Source organism: Malus domestica, chromosome 13, assembly GCF_042453785.1.
Source record: "Malus domestica chromosome 13, GDT2T_hap1".
In the NCBI taxonomy this organism is placed as follows: domain Eukaryota; kingdom Viridiplantae; phylum Streptophyta; class Magnoliopsida; order Rosales; family Rosaceae; genus Malus; species Malus domestica.
The window spans coordinates 40,710,226-40,729,648 of NC_091673.1; the positions used below are offsets into that span (position 1 = coordinate 40,710,226).

Sequence of the window (19,423 nt, forward strand, 5' to 3'; positions counted from 1 at the left end):
ATTCCGCCTCCCCTCTCCTCTACTTGACCCTCCTCTTCTCCCTCCTCCTTTTCCTCTCCTACTTTTTCTTTCTCACTCCCGATTCCCTTTTCCTTAAGACCTCACTTTCCACTTCCCCAAAAGCTCCTTCTATTCTCCATCACCACGCGGTTAATCTCCGCAGTTGCCCAAAGTTTCAGATCTGATGAGACCAGGATTTCAGTCTGGAATCATACGGTTAACTCATTCGTAATGGGAGGTATGGTACACCCAATCGGTTCAAGAGCTTAATTTGGCAATAGTTGTAAACAGTGCAAGTAAATTAAAGAGAAAAGGGACGAGAAATTCAAGGCAAAGAAAGGAAAGCTTCATTCATTCATTCATATCCCCCGTCCAGAAGGCATTACATTGATTATATTCAAGCTAGAAGGTAAACCCTAGCTAAAAGAGGCCTGGGCCAAGAGTAACACAAAAACAAGTCAACGGCTTTTAATAGTGGGCTGGGCTACAGCTGATGGGCCCAACCAGTGGTCCTAACAACTCCCCCCTCTTAAAACGAGGCTTGTCCTCAGGTAGTAAAATCGGGGTAGCGGGAGAGGATTTCATCAGCTTCCTCCCATGTGGCATCCTCTGCTAAAATACCGGACCACTTGATCAGCCATTTTGTTACCGCTGAGTTCCTCCTTTTGAACATGCCACGATCCAAGATTTGCTCTGGTTGCCACTGTAAGGAGCCTGTGGAATCGATTTTGGAAGAGTGGGATTGGGGGATACATAAGTTCCAATGTGCTTCTTGAGCAAAGACACATGGAAGACAGGATGAATCTTGGAGGTAGGTAGGAGAGTAAGGCAGTACGCGACGGAGCCGATGCGAGCCTGCACTTGAAATGGTCCATAAAATTTGGGCGCCAGTTTATTGAATTGCCGAGTTGCAACTGATTGCTGGCGATACGGCTGGAGTTTGAGGTATACCCAGTCACCCACATTGAATTATCTTTCTGTGCGTCCTTTATCATAAGTTTGTTTCATTCAATTATGTGCCAACTGTAGGTTAGCACGCAAAAGATGGAGTAATTGGTCACGGTCCTGTAGGGCTTGGTTGACAAAGTGCACGGCCGTAGTGCCAGGCATGTAGGTTTGAATGGATAGAGGAGGGACACCATACAACGCTTGGAATGGCGACATTTTGATTGCAAATTGGAAACTGGTGTTATACCACCATTCAGCCCAAGGTAGGAGTGATGCCCATTTATGGGGTCGATCAGCCGAGAAGCACCTGAGGAAGTGTTCTAAGGTCCGGTTGAGGACTTTTGACTGGCCATCGGATTGAGGGTGGTAGGCCGAGTTGTGACATAGTTTGCTGCCCTATTGCTTGATAAACTCTTGCCAAAAGCTGCTAACAAATGTGGGGTCATGATTAGATACAATGGACTTAGGCATGCCATGTAGACGGAAGACTTCCTTGATGAAGGTGTCAGCAATGGAAGCTGCAGTATATGGATGTTTTATCGGGATAAAGTGACCGTATTTAGTCAGTCTATCCACAACGACCAGGATTACAGTGTAACCATTTGAAGGCGGTAAACCCTCCACAAAGTCAAGAGCAATATCCTACCAAATGTTGTTGGGAATGGGCAAAGGTTGTAAGAAACCTGGCGGGTGTATAGTCTCAATGTTTTGGCGTTGGCACTCATGGCAGGGGGAGACAAAGGTCTTAACGTCCTTACGAATACCCGACCATAGAAAATTCCTTGATATGCGATGGTAGGTACGTAGAAAACCAGAATGACCGCCTTATAATGAAGAGTGAAACTCTTGAAGGATTTGTAGACGCCACTAGGATGTAGCAAGGACAAAGATGCGCTACTTGTAATAGAGAACACCATTAACTAAGGAGAAACCCCGGATGGCAGCATGAGGTGTTTGGTTCAAGGAAGACCAGACTCCTTGGGCTCGTGGATCAGTTGTATATGACTGTTGCAAGTCTGGGATGCAATCAAAAATGGGAGAGGATAAGTCCATGAGCAACAGCAACTCACGTTTGAGGGAGAGGGCATCTAGACCACTATTTTGCGAACTGGGCCGGTAATCAACAGAGTAGTTGTATCCAAGTAATTTCAAAAACCATTTGTGTTGCTGAAGGGTAGTAATGCACTGTTCAAGGAAGTGCTTGAGTGGTTTGCGATCGGTGACGATACGAAATTGTTGACCAAGTAAGTAATGCCGCCAATTTTGCACAACGAAGACAACCGCAAGCATCTCTTTGTCATATATAGAGAGATGGAGGTTGCGGCCTGAAAGCGGCTTACTAAGATAGGCGATGGGATGCCTTTCTTGACATAGGACAAGCCCTATACCAAGATTTGAAGCATCAGTTTCCACCACAAATTGCTTAGTGAAATTTGACAGCGCAAGAGCGGGTACGGAGATTAAAGCTTGCTTAAGCTTTTCGAAGGCAATCAAGGAGTCTGTGTTCCATGAAAAATTGATGTGTTGAAGCATAGTGGTCAGGGGCTTGGCTATTAATCCATAATGACGGATGAATTTGCGATAGTAGCCGGTTAAACCCAAGAATCCTCGAAGGCCTGTGATGGTGGTTGGTTTTGGCCAGTCGACTATGGCTTGAATTTTGGAATTGTTGTTGGAAATATGCCTTGAAAGTCAATCTTTGGAAGAAACCTTTCAGGACAAATGAATCGATGTATGGATGACTCTTATACATCAAATGGCAAAGACACGAATTACTACTATCTCAATAAACAATATATGTCCTAAATATTGTATCCATGTACAATGGATCGATTGAAGAAGTAATCTAATGATGTTAGACTACAGAGACCTTCTTCACATAACCATTATGTCCAAAAGGTTCCTAGTCATTGGATTGTCGGAGGGAAACTGACAATGCTTAGACCGGTACATACTGTGTTCGCTTCAAATGGAAGGATGGAAAGTCTCATCCCATTCGTGTTGTGACACTAAGACAAGTATGTAGGTGCTCATTAAGAGAATGAGTTCACTGAACACAATCGAACGAGAGTACTTGCATGGAGGTCTACTCACATGTCAAGCAAGTAACTCTAATGGTTGGAATAATGTAAGTAATCCTTTGACCTGAGGCATCGTCGTTGTCTTGTGGCTAAGTACTTAATCTTTGATTATGTCAAAGTCACCCCATTCGCGGATGTCCACGGCATAATTGGAGTTAAGCCACTTAGTCATGAAGGCAAGTGAATGCGCAACAAGGAATCTCTAATCGTCGATTAGAGAGGAAGAATACTCTAAGATATGATTTGGGAATCTTCGGCCGAAGTATCGAGCGTAATAAAGGAAAGTGTTCCTATACGACTCAATAGAATCATATAAGAAGGAATAATTACATTAGGGGTTTGACATAATATATCCATACCCTAGTAATGTGATTGAGAGTATTGTTTTAGAGAAGGATCGAATTACATTGTAATTCCAACTGAATAAGTTCTCCGAACAACTTCTACATTAGCTTGGGTAGCTATGACATATGGTTAGATGTCACTCATAGCTTGTGAGTTCTTCTAGATGATTAAATGTAGTCATCAAAGAAGAAAGGTGAATTAAAATGAAGTTTTAATTCACTAAGTGATTGAATTAAATATAATCAATTGGATTGATGCCAATCACCTCACTGCCTTGGTAATTAGAACCTAAAATGATTGTACACCGATACGCTCTTGTAATGAGTAATTACTGGATGAAGGAAATAATTAATTGGATTAATTAAGTGTTGTGATTAATTTAGAAAGTCTAAAGAAATCATAAAAGCGATAAAAGATCGTTTTGGGCTTAAAGAAACGTTCGGGTTTAATTGGGCCCATTGGGCCTAAACCCATTGGGCTTTTATTCAAGCATAGGATGACTTGAAATAATAAAAGCCCAAAGCCCAAACCAAACACTAAAGGGCCGGCCCTTGCAAGTGGAAAGGGAGAGATATTTAGTCAAGTTGTTGACTAGGTTTCTTTTTGTCTATATAAGGAACTTTATAGCACAAAGTTCATTAGGGTTTTTGTGTGTGTTTAAAACAACAAAGAGGCAAAAGAAATATCTCTCTAAAACACTACAAAGGCCGGCCTCCTTGGGGGTGTTTTTACTAACACATTTTTCACCCTTTTGGTTATTCCTCCATCCATCTCACTACACTAGTGGGTGTGGATCTTTAGAGGTTTTCTACATTGGAAACTTGGAGAGTACCTTGGAGCACTCTTACTAACAAAGTGGAGGAGGCAAGGAGGGAGGCTAGGCTCAAGGACTTCAAGGAGCAAAGGGCTTGGAGGTGGTCCATCCTTGGTCTAAAATCAAGATCAAGAGGTATAGATCTATTCCTTGACTTTGTTCTTAAGTTAAATGTTTTGATGCATTATATATAAATCTATGAACCTTGAAGGGGATTTGCATGACTATTGCTTTGATATTATTTGATAAATTACTTCCGTTGCTCATGTATATAAATTTTGAATTGTATATGCATGCTAGTCATTTAGAAATCCCATGTGTTAAGCTCATATTTTTTCCCTTCAAGTGGTATCAGAGCCAAAGGTTTATGTATAATGTGTCCTTTTGGATTTTATGCATATGGGTATTAATATTATGCATGACATAATTATTGCTTCATTCAAAATATGTTTATCTTTTGTTTTTCAATAGTTGAAAAATGTTAGTCAATAGTTGAGAAAGATATGTATGCAAAAGATGTTTTGTATGCATGAATGAAAATTGAGTTTTGAACTAATTTGACATATTATTTCTTCATTTAAAGTATGTTTATCTTTTGTTTTTTCAATTGTTGAAAAATATAAATCAAGAGTTGAAAAAGATATGCATGTAAAAAGGTGTTTTAGATGCATGAATGAAGAATAAGTCATGAACAAAATTTTGAGGTTTTGAACCAAAAGGGAGGGCACGGTTTTGGGGGTGGTTTTGGGTTGTGTTTGTGTTTTATTGTAAACCACTCACACATCCTTTTAAAGCTAGAAAAAGGGTTCTTGTCACTTTTGTTTTTGGGTTTGAAAAATCACCAAGAATATACAAATCTTGAAAATGTGTTCATGGTTTTGTTCTTGGTGTTCATGGTTTGGTTTTAGGTGAAAATGGTTTTATTTGGTTTTCATGCATTGTTTTGTGATTTTGGATGATGTTCATACCATCCATAACCATATCATTTTTTTTATAAAACCCTAGACTTGACTAGGAGGATTTCCATCACCTTTTCCCGAAAGTCTTTGAAGCAAAACCAAGTGACAAGCAAAATTTAATTTTTTCTACATAATGTGGTTTTTGATGCATGTTGTGTAAGAGTGTGTAAGAAACCTCCCATCCCCTTAATGTGGCCGGCCTCCCTAGTGGATTTATCCACTTGTGGGGCTATTTTGTAATCTTTGAAAAGTTGATATTTACTTTTGAGTATTTACGGTTTGACCCCTAACTTTTTCATATTTGCATTTAGGCCCCTACTAACTAGAAAGTTAAAATAATTGATTTTAATTTTGTTAGTTGTTTAAACTCATAATTCTATTATGCCCATATGCACTAAATCTAAATGTTCATGTTCCATTCCATTTTGATTATTTAATGTGATTAAGTAGTTAGAAAAGGGTGACTATGGACTTATGCCTTAAACGATAATTGAGCTATGAGATAAGGCGCTAAAATCAAATTGTTTGAACCTTGGGAATGTGTTTTAATTACTGTTTTTAATGGACCTTGTCACATTTGACATTAATCTATCTCTCCCTCTTAGTATGTGTAATTTGTAGGAATTTGTACAAATCGGTTTGTAATTCTTATTATTTCTTAATCTCTTTTAGTTAGTTGATTCCCTCTAGTGCTAGACTAGAGTTTCTTTAACTATTGGTAAGGAGACATAACTAAAAGAGGGTTTTGACATGAGATTAAAGATTAAATGGGTCCAATGCCCTAATTAGCAATGAATGATTGTCTTTCATTTCTAATGGCTCAATGAAAATGTTTTAATTGGATTGAAAAGCACGTAATTAAATTGACACAACCTCCCCGAGTTTATATTCAACAATGTTGGCTCGTTGTTGCAATAACCTAATAAGTCCATGGTCATCCAAGAGCCTAAGATAACTATAAAGTCCAAATTCAAAGGAATGCAAAAACCTTAGTAGTAGTAGTTACTTCCAATATTTGAAAAATTAGTTTTTGATATTGATTTGTTTTTCTTAAAACAAATAGTGGGAGTATCATACGCTACTAAACTATAATGAAAACAATTAGTAGTTATATATATCTCCAATATTTTGAAAAATGTTTTGATATTGAGTTGTTTTATGAAAACGAATAGTGGGGATATCATATGCTACTAATTTCATTAACTTTGGACTAGTAGTTGTAATAGGACATTATTTATTTGAATATGATTAAATAAATAAAAATGATGAGGCCTTAAAATCCCTCAACCAACAATCATATTAAGTTGTAAACGTAAGAGTGCTTAGAACACTTTTTCGTGGCCTTCCACCGTGGTAGGCTCCAATCGTTTATGACTTGTACATCGCCTTCACCCTATCATGGGGGAGTGCAAAGTGCATGCTTATACTCAGGAGGAGTTTATTTAAAACATTTGATGAGGTTAAGGTAGGCAACGAGTGTGGCCAACATCGTATCATCGTGAGGTCATGCTTGAACCCCTAGCTAAACCGGCATGGTGGGAAAGAACTTAACTAAGAGAAATGATGCCAACATCGTATCATCGTGAGGCATTGTTTTCTAGAGGCCAAAAAGATGGGTAATCACAAGAGGTTGTTGTGAATGGGTAATTGTACCCTCTCATTATTATTTTTGCTAGCCGACATCGTATCATCGTGAGGTGGGCTTGATAATAGTGAGCCTCCCATAACCCACTAGGAGCTTTCTTTGAAATCTCCCGGATTCCATCTTGGGGGATATGGAATTTGCCAAAAATGGTGGGTGGTGTCATTCGGTTTAAAGACCCGAATCGTTTGACTTAATCAACAATCAAACTAATTATTTTATTGTTTATGTATCTAGATATGGTTGGAAGCACACTCGCGAAAATACTCGACAAACATTACCTTGAGGGGCACAATTTCCCATCATGGTATCGTAATGTCAAGATTCTCCTAACCCTTGGAGAAGATTGTTTACGTGCTAGACAAGGCTCCACCTCACATACCTCTTGGCCCCAACGCCACTGAGGATGAACGTGCTAAGTATGACAAGCACGTGGAGGATGATACACAAGCCAAGTGCTATTTGTTGGCTTCCATGAATGAGGAGCTACAGAGACAGCACGAGGGCATGGACAGTGCATCTTCCATAATACTCCATCTTACGGAGTTATATGGTGAAGGGACGCACAACCGTCGCTTTAGCACTGTCTGTGAGCTTGTGAAGACCAAGATGATCAAGGGGGCTCCAGTACACCAACATGTACTGAAGATGATAGGATTCATTGAACAATTGGAGAACCTTGGTACTCCACTTGACGGGGAATTGGCCCAGGACTTCATATTGGCTTCTCTTTCTGATTCATTCGCGCAGTTCGTAATGAACTACAATATGAATAAAATGGATAGTACTCTCTCTGAGTTACTAAATATGTTAGTAACTGCCGAGAAGACTATGAAGAAAGAGAACGTTGTAGGGACTGCTGTAGTAGCCTACAACAAGCCATCCTCTTCCAAGGCCAAGCTGCAAGGCAAAGGCAAAGGGAAGGAGAAGAAGTCACCCACTCCTAAGCCGAAAGGAGGAGTGAGGAAAAAGAAGGCAAAGGAGCCCAAAGGGACTTGCCACCACTATGGAAAGGAGGGGCATTGGAGGAGGAATTGCAGGTTATACCTTGCAAGTCTTAAGGACAAGCCACAAGGTATGGTTTATGTTCTTATCTTCAATTCTAAATGTTAGATCTTCTAAATATTTATATTTGATATAAAGAGCTAATCACTTGTATAATTGTATATAGGTGGAGAAGCCAAGTAGAAGATGAACAAGCAAGGAAAATGTGGTGAAGGGTTCGGCCACTATATTTTTTGCTTACTACTTAGGAAGTTTGTTAGGCATTAAAGATTGTCTTTAAACTTTCTTATTTTGTTAAGAACTTTTTATGTGGCTTCATATGATGGAAGACCACTATTAGTGCCTAAATGTATAAAGGTATTTTTATTAGTCTCTAAATGTATAGAGCTAATACTTTTTGTATTAAACATTATGAATGTTTGAAATATCATATTAATGTAATGTGAAGAATGCTTTTTTAATATACTATTTCCTTAAAGTAGTGTTATGAATTGAAAATTGTCTTGTTGTATCCTAGTTGAGATACAAGAGTTATATCACTTATTGTAATGTGATAACCAAACTTTAGATTTATCAATTATGGATAGATCTCACATGTAGGACATAAAAGGATACAATGAATCTTTAGATTTGGTTCCATTTGTCTACTTATGAGTTCTATATGAATTGACAAAAGTCTAGAGTATCCTTTCTTGAAGAAAAGGAAGATCACATTATAATGATATAAGTAATAAGAAAAATGTTTCTTATATGGTCATCACTTGAAACACAATGATCAAGATCACTCTTGATTCAATTAGTAGTTTTGAACAAATAATTGGGCATTCTTTAAAAGGTTTTAAAATGTCAATTGTGTTAGTGATTAAACCAAGAAAGAAGTGTCTAAATCTATAAAATGTTTAAAGACTTTAGTCACTTAATAACAAGACATTAACTTAGTGAAGATTGAAACAAATAAGCTTGAAATGTTTTAAAGCTACTACACAATGTCTTCTTCCAATATACTCCACTTTCATACATTTTGAATATATGAAATGATTTCTCATTAAAGTCATGAGAAATAGTGGGAGGTGTGAAAATGGATATAAACTTGAATATGATTGGTTTATAGTTGTCTAAAGAATAATAGTATTTGACTATTATTAAGAGTTTGCAATTTTAATTGTTAAAAGACTCAAGCTCTTCAAAACGTTAAAATTCTATGTTGTGTGACATTCTAAAGAATAGTCTTTGAATGTTGGTTTCGTCAACCTAGCATAAAATGGCTATATGTTGGGAGTTGTCCATAATTCTCTTTTATGAGAACAAGCTAAATAACCAAGCATATGGACAAGTTGATGAAACAAAAGGGAATAAGTTTCAAAATGAGTCACAACATATGGTTTAAACAACAAGACAAACCAAATTCAACATCTCATGTAACAATATTGCTCTATGTAGTTTTGATAAAGAATTATATCAACCACCTAGAAGGAATGGTTGAGTTTCTATATCCTTAGTAGGAGCCATGCTTCCACTAAAGACTTGGATAATTCTTATATGACTACATTAAAGGTCTTAGTATGACTAAAACTTGAAGTATGGTGTATGACACCATATAATTTAAATGAATAGACTTGATAAAGCAAGTCACACATTTCATGGAATTACTTGAGAAGGAATTCTTTTGTGTGTGATTCATTTAAGTTAGTGGGAGCAATATGCATTCAAATCAAGAAAATATAATTGTTATTTTTGAATGAATGCTAAGTTACAACAAGGCCAGTGGGAGTGATGTCATAATTTGAGCAACAAGATGTGAATAAAGTCTATTCGATAGACTTGATAAAACATAGATGTTACTCGAAAAATGACAAAACATGACACGGTCAATTTTGAAGTATAGACTTGAAATTGGACTTATTGATATAGCAAGGCTATCTCATTAATGTTATACGGGAATTAAATCTCAAATGTTGTAGATTTAAGAAAGCATTTTCCTATGTGATAGGAAATTCACTTTCATAACCCTTATAATGAATGTGTCATAAAATCACAAAAGGGACACATGTATTGACTTGTGAAGTAGATATCCAAAAGTGAAGAACCACAGGGGTTGTCACTTTATGATATTACTATATCCCAGGATCTGAACCAAAGCAACTGAAAGAGTATTATTGCCTTTAAAGAAAGAAACATCAGAGTGGGACTCTGGAAGCGTGCATTCACTTAGGTTGTTAACCAAAGTGAAAATGAGCCATTTTAACAAATGGAACTTCATAATAGATGAAGTACTAATCATATGAATGATTGTTAGTATTGTACTACAATGGTCTCAAGGTTGGAGCAAAGTTTGTATAAAGTATACAAACGAAATATATGTCGATATATAGTTTTAGAAACTGCTTCAAAAGGTGTTTTGAATGGAAGGGGTTCTTTTAGAACTAATGATTGAATCCAAACCATAAGGTCGTCAGTAGGGTACTACGACGTAATGGGGCGATAGCTCAAGCCATGGAATCAAGGTCTCATCAAAGTATTCGAACACAAGAAAGAGACATCATCAAATGTTTTGGAAACATTTGATAAGTAAATCCCTTTTAAATGATAAAAGGGATTAATACATAACCAAGTTAACCTACGAGCATAAGCTCTCTCAACAAGATGTATAAGATACACTAGTGATTGACTTTAGTGCAAGTGGGAGATTGTTGGAAATATGCCCTGAAAGTCAATCTTTGGAAGAAACCTTTCAGGACAAATGAATCGATGTATGGATGACTCTTATACATCAAATGGCAAAGACACGAATTAGGACTATCTCAATAAACGATATATGTCCTAAATAGTGTATCCATGGACAATGGATCGATTGAACAAGTAATCTAATGATGTTAGACTACAGAGACCTCCTTCACATAACCATTATGTCCAAAAGGTTCCTAGTCATTGGATTGTCGGAGGGAAACTGACAATGCTTAGACCGGTACATACTGTGTCCGCTTCAAATGGAAGGATGGAAAGTCTCATCCCATTCGTGTTATGACACTAAGACAAGTATGTAGGTGCTCATTAAGAGAATGAGTTCACTGAACACAATCGAACGAGAGTACTTGCATGGAGGTCTACTCACATGTCAAGCAAGTAACTCTAATGGTTGGAATAATGTAAGTAATCCTTTGACCTGAGGCATCGTCGTTGTCTTGTGGCTAAGTACTTAATCTTTGATTATGTCAAAGTCACCCCATTCGCGGATGTCCACGGCATAATTGGGGTTAAGCCACTTAGTCATGAAGGCAAGTGAATGCGCAACAAGGAATCTCTAATCCTCAATTAGAGAGGAAGAATACTCTAAGATATGATTAAGGAATCTTCGGCCGAAGTATCGAGCGTATTAAAGGAAAGCGTTCCTATACGACTCAATAGAATCATATAAGAAGGAATAATCACATTAGGGGTTTGACATAATATATCCATACCCTAGTAATGTGATTAAGAGTATTGTTTTAGAGAAGGATCGAATTACATTGTAATTCCAACTGAATAGGTTCTCCGAACAACTTCTACATTAGCTTGGGTAGCTATGACATATGGTTAGATGTCACTCATAGCTTGTGAGTTCTTCTAGATGATTAAATGTAGTCATCAAAGAAGAAAGGTGAATTAAAATGAAGTTTTAATTCACTAAGTGATTGAATTAAATATAATCAATTGGATTGATGCCAATCACCTCACTGCCTTGCTAATTAGAACCTAAAATGATTGTACACCGATACGCTCTTGTGATGAGTAATTACTGGATGAAGGAAATAATTAATTGGATTAATTAAGTGTTGTGATTAATTTAGAAAGTCTAAAGAAATCATAAAAGCGATAAAAGATCATTTTGGACTTAAAGAAACGTTCGGGTTTAATTGGGCCCATTGGGCCTAAACCCATTGGGCTTTTATTCAAGTATAGGATGACTTGAAATAATAAAAGCCCAAAGCCCAAACCAAACACTAAAGGGCCGGCCCTTGCAAGTGGAAAGGGAGAGATATTTAGTCAAGTTGTTGACTAGGTTTCTTTTTGTCTATATAAGGAACTTTATAGCACAAAGTTCATTAGGGTTTTTGTGTGTGTTTAAAACAACAAAGAGGCAAAAGAAATATCTCTCTAAAACACTACAAAGGCCGGCCACCTTGGGGGCGTTTTTACTAACACATTTTTCACCCTTTTGGTTATTCCTCCATCCATCTCACTACACTAGTGGGTGTGGATCTTTAGAGGTTTTCTACTTTGGAAACTTGGAGAGAACCTTGGAGCACTCTTACTAACAAAGTGGAGGAGGCAAGGAGGGAGGCTAGGCTCAAGGACTTCAAGGAGCAAAGGGCTTGGAGGTGGTCCATCCTTGGTCTAAAATCAAGATCAAGAGGTATAGATCTATTCCTTGACTTTGTTCTTAAGTTAAATGTTTTGATGCATTATATATAAACCTATGAACCTTGAAGGGGATTTGCATGACTATTGCTTTGATATTATTTGATAAATTGCTTCCGTTGCTCATGTATATAAATTTTGAATTGTATATGCATGCTAGTCATTTAGAAATCCCATGTGTTAAGCTCATATTTTTTCCCTTCAATTGTCGACTGCGACTCTGTGGCCCAAAATAGAGTGACCCAAATAATCTAATTTGTCTTGGCCAAATGAACATTTGTTGAGCCTGACTCTCATGCTGTGAGTGGACAACACTTGAAAAATAGTCTCCAAATGGGAGAGGTGAGTAGCCAATGTAGGACTATAAGGAAGTTTATCATAAAAAAAAACTAAGACAAACTTATGCAAGTAAGGTTTGAATATTGAATTCATCAATGCTTGAAAAGTTAAGGGAGCATTGGATAAGCCAAATGGCATGACCAAGAACTCAAAGTGGTCATGTGTACGAAAGGCTATTTTGGCAATGTTCTTAGAGTGCATTCGGATCTGGTGGTATCCAAAGTGGAGGTTGAGTTTAGAAAAAATTGCTGCTCCATGCAATTCGTCAAGCAACTCATGAACAACCGGGATTGGGAAACGATCTTTGATAGTGGCTGCATTCAAAGCTCTATAATCAATACATAAGCGTGAAGAATCATCCTTTTTGTACAAGTATGATGGGGGGGAAAAGAGGATGCGGCTGTTACGAATGACACCCGAGTCTAGGAGTTCCTGCACTTGTTTCTTGATTTTAGCTTTTTGGGAATGAGGGTATCTGTAGGGCCAGATGTTGATTGGTGTGGTATAGGGAGGTAGGGGAATTTTGTGGTCGATTTGGCGTGGTGGTGGAAGGCCTTTGGGAATGGAGAAAAGGTGTTGGTAGGTGGTTAAAAGGGAAAGAAGGGTTGGGTGGGTGTGAGGAGGTGGAGACAGGGATGTGAAGTCGGGTGTTATGGATTGTAGGGACGGGTCGGGGTGAGGAGACGTGTAATGGAGAGAGTGACAAGGTTGGAATGGTGGTGGAGCTGTGACGAGGCCTTGGAGAGCGTGGGTAGAGCCCCCAACTAAAAAGATCATGGTCTTATGTTTGAAATGCCAACCAATAAAACCAAGGGATTCTAGCCACTCAGAATCAAGGATCAAGTCATAACTTGGTATGTCTAGAATGAGGAAAGAGCCTCGCAGTACATAGCCCTGCAAGTTGATTTCCACATCGGAAACTCGCGAAGAAGCATAGGCTTTTTTGTGAGAGGTGGTGGTGAAGTGAATTGGATCAATAGTTTTGATTGGCAATCCCAAGTTGTGGGCAACCTTAGTATGGAGTAGATTGCATGCCGCGCTCGGAATCAATGAGGACCTGGATGAAGGTGGATGCAATGGAACCTTATAGTCGCATTGGGTGACCAAAGTTAATACCAGGAATGGTGAAGAGGTCTAACATGTGGCACAAAGGTTCGGGAGTGGAGTCGTCCTCCAATGGGCAATCATGAAACTCGGTGGTATCATCATTTGTGGTGGTTGCGTCAAGCAACACGATCATGGGGACTTTGCACTTATGCCCGGGGATGTAGGGTTCAGTGCAGTGAAAGCATTCCTGTTTATGGATTTTGTCTTGAACCTCAACAGGGGTCAACCGTTTAAAAGGGCCAAGATGGGGTGGTGATGGTTTAGGGCTGGGAGCAGGCGGTGTAAGATGGATGTTTGGTGGTCGTGGCAGGTATGGGCGAAAGAATGGTGGCCGAGATGTTCGTTTGGCCTGGATCTTTATCTCAAAAATCTTAGCGAGTTTTTGAGCTTGATGGAGCGATTCAAGTTCCAGTGCGAGGACATCATGGAGGATGTCCTCTTTGAGGCCACTCAAAAACACATGTTTCAGTTGGTTCTCGGTCCAATCAATCACTCGACAAGAGAGCTTAGTAAATTCAGCAATATACTCATCCAGAATGCCTAGTTGTTGGATGTGTGTGAGTTGGGATTCAATATTGGCCCTATCACCTCCACCAAAACATTGGAGCAAAAGCTCAACAAAGAGGCCCCAATTATCTCTACCATATCGTTGTTCAAAACCCCGCATCCAAATAGATGCGTCCGCACCGAAGTTACAAGCTGCAACGAGAACCCATTAATGAGGAGGAACCTCGTAATAATCGAGGTATCGCTTAGCCATTGCTAACCAATTGTAAGGGTCCTCTCCATTGAAACGGGGAAGTTCCATTTTAATGGGTTTGAAGTGATGTGAGGCAGTTGGGTTAAGGTGTGGGAAGTATGGAGTATGAGGTGTGGGTGTTGGGTATGGGGTGCGGCAACAGGGTTTGGTGATGGTGTTACATGGAAAGAGGGTGAGGTGGCCGAACTGGTGGAGTAAGGGTGGGGAGAGAAAATTGACGAAGAGGCCTAAGGCTGCGGAGAGTAGTTGGGCCGACTGGTAATGGTTGATGGGGATGGGTTGGGCCGAGGAGAAAGCATAGAGGTGGGTATTGGGGCGAAGTTGGGGGATGGAGGGTTCGAGAGGCCCAAACCGTGGTAGGTGGTTGTGAGTGGGGTGAAGAGGGAACAGAATGAAGGCTGTGGATGGGTTGTGGTAGGGCACGGAGGGTAGGGTTAAAGGGTGAAGCGGTGGTCGAGGTTGGGGGGTGGGTGGGCAGATTTGAGGAAACGAAGCTCGTCTAGCAGCAAGGATTGGAAGGTTGTAAACTAGGTGGTCATGGTGTTTTGGAAGGCAATATTTGAAGTGGTCAGGTGGTCGAGTGTTTTTTGGAATGAAGCGTGTTGGGTTTCCAGAGAGGAAAGATAGTCATAGACGTCCTCTACCTGGGTACGCAGATGTTCATGACGAACATCCATCGTGGTGGCAACAGCATCAGGATCAGAGCTCGGGGAAGGTGTGTTTTTGCCTATGGGTCGATGGGCTCTGATACCAATTGGTACACCCAATCGGTTCAAGAGCTTAATTTGGCAATAGTTGTAAACAGTGCAGGTAAATTAAAGAGAAAAGGGACGAGAAATTCAAGGCAAAGAAAGGAAAGCTTCATTCATTCATTCATATCCCCCATCGAGAAGGCATTACATTGATTATATTCAAGCTAGAAGGTAAACCCTAGCTAAAAGAGGCACGGGCCAAGAGTAACACAAAAACAAGTCAAGGGCTGTTAAGAGTGGGCTGGGCTACAGCTGATGGGCCCAACCAGTGGTCCTAACAAGGTATGTGGGTTTTCCCTGTTTCTCTTCCTTTTGCTCTAATTGGGAGCAAAATTGTAGAATTCTATGCATCTCTGTGTGTGTCTTGGTGTAATATATGTATAGACTATCAATTTTTTGTGGAGATACTGAACATTTCGGCTTTGTTTCTATAGTTTGTATTCTAGATTTGCAATTTATATGATATGCTGGTGATTTGTTTGCTTTTCATCCTTCCGAAGCAATAACATTACAATTTCGATTTTTGGCATCGGATATCATAGGAGTTGTCTGACATGAACACCAGAAAGCAATTGATATAACGATAACGATCAAAGAACGGTACAGTAGAGCTCAAACAATTAATGAAAATTGCCATTAATGAAAAGTCTGAAAAGATGAATGAAAGAAACACCTACATGTATTTGGATCTACACAAAACTGCTGTATTGTGTAATCTTATTGCTACACACACACACACATATATATAACCTAATATTATTAGGACAAATGGAACATTTCATATGGAGAGATTTTTTTAATTGATTGTTGTAAAATTCGATTCTTGCTAAATGCTTTCTTTATTTTTTGCTGATTTGTGTGTGGATCTTTTGTTTGATTTCATTTTTTGTTGCAGGAAACGTTTATCTTCTAATTTTAGGGGTTTGTTTTGGGAGTTTGCAAACGCTTTCTGGGTCAGGTGTGTAACCTATCATTAACAATTTTTTTTTTAATTAAAATTGAAAGATTGCTGAGGAATGGATTTGCCTGCGTTATACAACTTATCTTTAACCATTTTCTAATATTTTTTCTATTTTAATTAAAATTCAAAGATTGTTGAGGAATGGATATGGCTACGACTTAGTTGTGAATTAGTGGTGCAGTGGCAACTCCTAAGTTGCTATTTAGGTAAAATATCAGAGCTCCCCCAATTTGAATTTTCAATTCTGAATTTCAATTTCTAGGGTTCATTTCGATTTGGGTTTTTTTTGGAATTTGATCTTTCTTTGGTATTTTTTGTTATTCCGTCGTCAGTCATGGCCTCCTGAGATGAAAGAGCCATGAGCGTGCATGGTGTTAGGATTTTGGCTCGTCAAATATGTCCTAGTTGGTTTAGGATTGTTTTAGGAAACCTAGAGGTATACCGATTCTTGTCCTAGAAGGATTAGGAAAGAATTTCAGTTTCCTTATTCAATTTAGGTTTAGATTTCTAGAAGTCTATTTGGATTTGTATAGTGTAATTTCCTAGTCCACTTAGAAATAGGAATTCAATCAGCCTTGGGACATGTAAGCCAACCCTATGTCTATAAATAGAGTGCGGCAAGGCTGTTTTTTTAAGAGAGAAAGAAAACAGCCAGACAACCAAGAGTTTTTTGAGATTAGTTCGAGGGTTTGCAAAAGTTCTGTAATCTCTATTATTAATCAAAGGAGCGGTGATCTCTCCACCTAGAGAAATCACAATTGGACGTAGGCAAAAATTCTGCCGAACCAGTATAATTCATGTGTGTTTCTAAGTTTTCTAATATTTGCTAGTTTAGTCTATTGTCGTTGGTTACATTAAAGAACAAGGTCTAGTGTGCAGGGTTTTTCAACACATGGCTGCTACCGTATTTGCTTAGTGTGAGAGGCTGATTTGCTTTTGGGTTTGTGTTTCTCTTGCTAATTTTGGATATGTTTGGATTTTTTATTTTTTTGTTTTTGCTGGGGTTGCCATTCTTTAAATTTTTGTAAATTTTCTATGAAGAGTTGAATATTTGTACCTGTCTAGGGTTTAGGTTTCGCTGAAATGTTCATATCTAGGTTGAGATTTAGAAAAAAATTGGGTTTTGAGCTGGGGCTTTTTTGCTTTTTGCTAATTCCATTGTTCCAATCTGCTTCTTACTTGTGAAGATAATGTATTTTTCTGTGTATTGTTTTCCCCTTTTTTCGTTGGTATTTTTGGTTATTTTCCTGTATGTTGCTTTCCCATATATCAAATTTTATTTATTCATTTTTTATATGTTGTGAGCTGTTTTCTGTTTCAATCCAGCATCATCCACTTTCACAAAATAGGTTGCTTATACTTCATTGGACAAATTTTTTTAAGGTTTTTCTTAAAGTCTTGGTGTCATGTTACATTTTGAGGAAAGCTTCCATCTCTACGTGAATCACTGGCAAATAGAAAAATAAACTGTCTTTTCAGCATTCAATGCTATCATTTGCATGTTGACAAATTGTCTTCAGTTTTGCTGAGAACTTCAATAGCTGAATGCAATTAGATGTAGGTTGATTTTATTTGAATTTTGTTTCCTTTTAATAAAATTTGCAGAATTTTGGCCAAATAGCCCCCTTAGACAAGATAGTTGAATTGAGGGAGAAATATAAGTTTCATGTGTTATTGGATGAGAGTAACTCATTTGGTGTGCTTGGAAAATCTGGAAGAGGTCTAACTGAATACTGCAGGATTCCGGTATTTTTAGAAACCCGTCTCTTTTTTTTATCTCTCATAACTATTGATCCATTACCTGTTTGTGATTTCTGGTGGAGTGATTTTGCTGGTTGAAAAATTAGATATTATTACTGCTGCAATGGGACACGCATTAGCCACAGAAGGAGGATTCTGCACTGGAAGTGCTAGAGTCACCGATCACCAAGTATGTTTACCGAATGCACACTATTAACCATTTATATGATGTCTCTGTTGATAGATGAAATTTTTAACAAGCAAATGACTTTCTTATCTTTCTATTTTAACGAATGCTTAATTATGTGCTCACAATCACTTATGTACATGCATATATTAAACAAAAAACGTCAAAAGTTTCTAAATGACAAAATTTTGGGATATGGTATTTGGCAGCGATTGAGTAGCTCTGGGTAAGTCTTTTCTGCTTCTTTGCCCCCATATCTTGCGAGTGCTGCCATTACTTCCATTGATATCCTCGAGGAAAACCCTGGTCTGATAACAAAGCTGAAGAAAAATATTGCCATATTATGGAAAGGTATGTTCTTGATCTCCTATTCACTTGCCTGTAGTTTGCTGTTCTTTATTCTGTATCTGGATAGTTGTCAGCGCCGTGGTTTACATATCACTTGATCAATTTCCTTGGCATCCCCTTTGCTTTGTGAGATCACTTACTGCCTATGAAGCATGGATACGGATACGGATACAGTGATACGATGCGACACGACACGATGATACGGAAAATCTCTAAAAATTAAGATACGATACGCTATGGATACGGCAAATAAAAATGTATGTAGCAACAAAAATATACATTTTAAAACATAATTCATCATTCAAATTCAAGCACATTTGAGTTGTTAGAGAAGAAAAGTTCAAAATCTAATCCTCTTTATACAATAGAAGAAGTGTGAGAGTCGTATTCATGGTTTTAATTAGAGGAAAGCTCTTTGTATTCAACAACTTTCAATTATAGATGTCTCCTATTAACTTTCTCCTCCTCATTACCTTTTTTGAAAGTGTAAATGTATCCTAAAAGTCGGATACGTGTATCCTAAAAGTCGGATACGTGTATCCTACATGTAAGATATGCGTATCCATCATGTCAAATTTGTGTCCATCACCTAGGATACGTTTCAGACGAATATCGGAGAGTATCGGGCAATTATTGTATCCGATCAAGTATCGGGCAGGAATGTCTGGTATTGCTCACCTGGTATGTTTAATTTTCATTGTTCATCTGTCTGATTATGCTTTTTATTTTTGCTATCTCCCTTCATTTATAAATCGTCTGAGACCTCCATTTTGGCGATACAATTTCTTCATTGTGAAGATAATACTGTTTGATTGTTTTGCTTCTGGTAAATCTTTTATCTATTTTCCGTCTGTTCCAATTTGAATTCCCTTTTTGGATTTTATATGCCGTTGATTTTAGTAATTAAAGTATATAATTCCTTTGACACCCTCCGTGTATATATAGTGGCAATTTTACTTAAAATTGTCTTAAACCTAGACATGGATGATCATAACCTTGATGTACATGTGATTTGCAATTAGATGCGTTGTCTTCTA

General features: G+C 38.2%; 1 long non-coding RNA gene across 1 annotated transcript; it reads left to right on the plus strand.

Annotated features, from left to right (window-relative positions):
• The first annotated feature begins 161 nt into the window (after positions 1–161).
• On the plus strand, positions 162–16,483 carry LOC139190758 (uncharacterized). The gene is made up of 4 exons (XR_011575132.1): positions 162–238; positions 16,046–16,108; positions 16,242–16,317; positions 16,444–16,483. It is a non-coding gene; the product is annotated as an uncharacterized lncRNA (long non-coding RNA).
• Positions 16,484–19,423: the final 2,940 nt, after the last annotated feature.